Source organism: Rhinolophus sinicus, chromosome 3 (assembly GCF_057876585.1).
Source record: "Rhinolophus sinicus isolate RSI-liver-muscle chromosome 3, RSI-T2T, whole genome shotgun sequence".
Classification (NCBI taxonomy): Eukaryota; Metazoa; Chordata; class Mammalia; order Chiroptera; family Rhinolophidae; genus Rhinolophus; species Rhinolophus sinicus.
In genome coordinates this window covers 63,774,169-63,779,241 of record NC_142503.1, presented here as the reverse complement: position 1 = coordinate 63,779,241, position 5,073 = coordinate 63,774,169, and the positions used below count along the sequence as shown (strand labels likewise).

Sequence of the window (5,073 nt, the reverse complement as noted above, 5' to 3'; positions counted from 1 at the left end):
CTCATTTTCATTGACCCCCTGAGTATGAAAGCAGAGCTTGAGGAAAGAGTTTCTGTTCACTTTGTTTTGAACCAACGACAGACTGGGGAATGGTTGGAACAAATAGTTCTGGGTCAGAGGTCAGGGGACAAACTGCACAACGACAGCAAAACCAAACAAGGCTTCCCACAGCAGCTCTCAATACCATGTGGGGACCCACAGGCTGAGGCCTGCACACACATCTCTGAATGGGATGGAGTGGGTCTGAAGGGTGGCCTGGCCCCTTCTTAGGCAACTGGGGTGGATGAGGAAAAAACTGTCCCGGATTCAGCTTCCAGTTCTGCCACATACCAGCTGTGGCACTGTGGGACAGACTTGAAGAGCAGCATATAGCATTGTCATCTCTGAGAACTTCAGAGATTCCAAGGCTTCTCACTGTAAAGTGGCAAAATGACAACCTCTGTGCTAAATTGTTGTGGGGTAACGTGAGCTAATGTACGAGAAAGTGCTATTATGCTCCAGGGCTCTGTAGATATTGAGCTTTATGACTATCAGTTCCAGAACAACAACAAAAAATACTATTATTCTCATTAATTCTGGGGTCCATTTACATGAGAAATGGCAATGGGATATTATCCTTGCAGTCTTTTGCCTTCTGGTGAAAACTTTCTGGACAGAATTACATAGTTTGAAGTTTCCATGAGGCAGTTTGACTTGACTGGATAATCGGAGTGCTGTGTTCATCCAATCTGTCCCACGCAGCCAGAATTCATTTCCACCAGCACCAGTGCTATTGTCTCCATTAGGTCAACCAGTCCTAAGAGCAAAAGAAACTACAGTTGTGCCCATTATCTGTGCGGGATGCATTACCAGACTCGCAATGGATGCCTGAAACCATGGATAATACTGAACCCAGTATATACTATACACACATACCTACGATAAAGTTTAATTTATAAATTAGGCACAAGAATAGATTAACAATAACTAATAATAAAATAGAATAATTATAACAACATACTGTAATAAAAGTCATGTGAATATGGCCTCTCTCCCAACATATCTTATTGTACTGGACTCACCCTTCTTGTGATGATGTGAGAAGAAAAATGCCTACATGATGAAGTGAGGTGAGTGACGTAGGCATGATGACATAGCACTGGGTGCCTTGAACACAAGTGCTACGATACAGTGACAGTCTATCTGATAACCAAGATGGCACCTAAGTGACCAACGGGCAGGGAGCACGTACAGCGTGACTATGCTGGATGACGGGATTATTCACATTCCGGGTGGGACACAGCAGATGACGTGAGAGTTCATCAAGCTACTCAGACCAGCTCACAATTTAAAACTTACGGATTGCATCTTTCTGGAATTTTTCCATTTAATATTTTCAGACTGTTGTTGACCAAGGGTAACTGAAAACTCAGAAAGCGAAACTGCGGATAAGGGGGAAGTACTGTAGTGCCAGGTTTACAGCTAAAGACTGAGGGGCACTGGATAGATGAGACTGAGAGGGGCATGAATCTTGAAGGCCTGCCCCTGTGGGAGCAGAGGAGAAAGACCCAGCCAGCCTCTCCCCTCCCTCGCCTCCAGGAAAGGCCCATCCCCTCATGTGTTTGTGGGAAAGCCACAGGGAAACTGGCACTCGCTAGGTGGCACAGGCCTTAAGACTTCAGACAAAAGCCTTTTGTCTGAGAGGTGCTGGGGGACACCACACAGTGTTTCTTCCTACATTGATTTTTTCCCCCTGAATATTATTTAGATCCTGGAAAGCTATTTCCATGAATTGATTTTAAAATACCCTGTAAGTGAAAAATCATCAGCAGTATGAATGCTCACCATTAGGGGGATGGTTAAGCATAGGCTAGTACGCCCTGTGATGCTTATCAACGTGTACAGGAAGAGTGCAGTGACGTAAAGAAGGGATTGTGTTAGGTTCTAACGTGGAAAATAGCGGGAACAAAGCTGCATGCCAACGTGTATTACGGTAGGATCTGACAGTATAAAAGATAAATGGTAAGCCTAATTGGTACGATACTGGAATGGTGGGTGCATGACCTTATGCATTTGTCAAAACTGTGCAACACAAAGAGTGAATCCTAATGTAAATGAGGGATTTTAGTTAATAATAATGTTTTGATGTTGGTTCATTAATTCTAACAACTGTACCAACGAATGCAGGGTCTTAATAACAGGGGAAGCTGTGCGCAGGGAAGGAAGAAATATGATTAACATTTGTACTATCTGCTCAATTTTTCTACAGACCTATCATCTTTGCCACGCAGCCCCCAGTGGTCTTTCCTCTGACCTGCAGAAGCAGGTGCTGCCCATGAGGCAGTGGCACCGCGAGTCCTGAGCTCACTGACCCCACCCATTTCTGTGCTTCAAGTTTCTGCAGCAGCACTTCATGGCTCATTCCAAATTGTCCAAGTCCTTTCCTCATTGGTCAGTTCCAACATGTTTGTCCAGGCGAGCAGGATGGGAGGGTGGGTGTGAGCCTTGAGCTGAACTTTACCCAGGAAAGCCAGGTGCGCAGGGACAGGACCCAGAGCTTCAGGTTACACAGAACAGCAGGTCTAGGAAACAAACAGGCCTTGTTCTGTATCACTTACTGAGAAGTGTCCTCAATATCTCTTTGCTCTGAGAAACACAGGCATTTCCTTGGTAACCAGGGCCCACCCTTGGGTGCTGTGATGGGCGTTTACAGTGCAAGACCAAGGCTGTGCACACACGGAGCTTTTGAAACAGGCCTTGCAGACACTCATGTCCGAACAAACTACTTTTTAACCCCGTTTCCTTAAAGAGATATAATTTTCAAAAGTCCATAAATTAGAGAGAATCAGAATAAATAGTCTTTCAAACTTCAAAGTGTCTGACTCTGACCTTCCATCTGAATATATCAGCCTGTTTTCCACTGGAGAGGCTCAAAATCTTCCCAGCCATTTCCCTAGATGCCAAATGAAGTGTTTCTAAACACCACACCTTTACTTACAAACTTGGGTTAGAAATACTCTAGCATCTGAAGTCTATGTATTATCATTCATGTATACTTTTATAGAGATATAATTAAAGTATTTCAGGGATGTGTTGTTTTTATAATATACACAAGATACCAGTGAGTAAAATAATGGCTGTCACATAACAGTGCTTTACATATATTCATTTATTTGTGCCTCTCAACATATAAAATAAAGAGCACCAGAGCTAATAAATAAGTGAAGAGATAGATGATGATGGATAGATGGGTGGGTATATAGATGGATGGATGGATGCAGAGATAGATAGATAGATAGATAGATAGATAGATAGATAGATAGATAAAAATAAAAAGCTAAGTCTATTGACTTGCCAGATAAAGGAACATCAGCTAGTGAAGAAATTCATTAGCTAGGAGTTCACTGAAAGGGAAAAGTCAGAGTTTCAAAAGTGCTAGCTTGGTGCGTGTGTATGTGTGTGTGTGTGTGTGGGGGGGTACTTTCTGCATTAGTATTTCCAGAAGAGAAAAATGACAATATTATGACTGACTACTGCTACTATCAATAATAATAATAGAGGCTGCAATTCATTGGTAAATATTATGAGGACTTTATCTAACACATTAATTGCCAGAATCCAAAGGATATAAAAGCAACACAGGAGCAACAAGTTACATATGAATGCACATATGTACATGGTAGTTTTCTTTCCATTCCTTACCCTAGGCCTTTGGTTCTCCCTAAAGGCCACCACAATTATTAGTTTATTAGGTATCCTTCCAAGGTAACAAAATAAACACGTAGTGATATACTGTAAAAGATATACATATCTTCTAATGTGTTTCTCACATAAAGTGTAGCATTCTATTGACACTGTTCTACATCTTAACTTTTCTTTTAGCCAATTCTACATATAAGAATCTTTCTTTTTAATGGTTACACGGTATGTTATTTCAGGATGTACCCAATTTTTTAAAATAGCAACTTAAAAGGGATGGAAAGTTTCTTATAAATTTTTTCCAATGCCCTACGTTTATATAGCACACTACGATAACTAGTGTTCATTATGATGACACTGACGTGTTTAAGAAAAGGCTAAAAATCATGTTCGGTAATTTTGCTTTAAAGTATATTTTCAACGGAATTGTTTTTTGGAGCTGAAGGTCCCTAAGTGCTAGATACCTTCCTCTCCACCCCTCGGAAAGATTCGTCATTCATGACATGCACTGTTCTTTGCTACCACTAGGTGGTGCTCCAACCACAATGCTTCTACCTGAGCCTCAGCAATCCGTTGCACACCGTCCTAGGTTAGGCCCCGCTGAACAAAGCCACTCTTGAATAAAATCGCACTATGTGAAATATGTTTCTAAAACCACCCAAGTTTACACAAGACCCTAGAGTAAGGATAACAGTGGTAACGCACTCTATTCAGGAAAGTAGAACTCCACCCACAGTAGTAAGGAAATGACTGAGGCAGGTGGGGTACTAGTGACAGGCGGTTTTGTCCCCCTGGTGATGCCTTCAATAGTAACTTAATCTCCCAGTCCAGGGGCTGGCCCAGTAATACTGAAAGGTGAGGCCCCGACCCAGCTCACACAGGTATCTTCTATGGCCTTCCAATTAGCACAGCCTGGCCAACACGTGCACTAAGGAAAGAAGGTCTCCGGGGAGGGCCGGTGTGGGGGTCTTAGGTCTGTATTGGCCCTGCTCTGCCCTGGTATGTGCTCTGGACTAGCGGCTCAGCTTTTGTCAGCAAAGGCAACTTGCAGGAGGAGGCAATGATCCAGATTTCCCCAGTCTGTGAACAAAGCCTCTTCCTATTTCCTGCAGTTCTTTCAGTACATTCAGTTTCTCAAGTAACTGTTGAGCCACTTCCCAAAAGCAGCCCAGGGACATGCCAGCTTCAAAGAAAGTCAAACCTCATATCTAGGCCAGTTTACAAACACGGCCGGGGTGTGTGATATGCTCACAAGTGTTACAGTGCACAGAAAAAGAAGCAATCCACGAGGGTCAGGGTACTAAACAAGTTTCATGAAAGTAGTGGCACTTAAAATGACAGAACTATAATATCTGGAGCTGGAAAGAGCCTTGGTGAACATCTGGGAAGGGTGTT

At 42.8% G+C, this 5,073-nt stretch overlaps 1 long non-coding RNA gene across 1 annotated transcript; it reads right to left on the bottom strand.

Moving 5' to 3' along the window:
• Nucleotides 1-503: 503 nt before the first annotated feature.
• On the bottom strand, nt 504-3,588 carry LOC148758501 (uncharacterized). Its single transcript, XR_016020700.1, has 2 exons — nt 2,352-3,588; nt 504-796 (listed from the first exon to the last, which is right to left on the bottom strand). It is a non-coding gene; the product is annotated as an uncharacterized LOC148758501 (long non-coding RNA).
• Nucleotides 3,589-5,073: the final 1,485 nt, after the last annotated feature.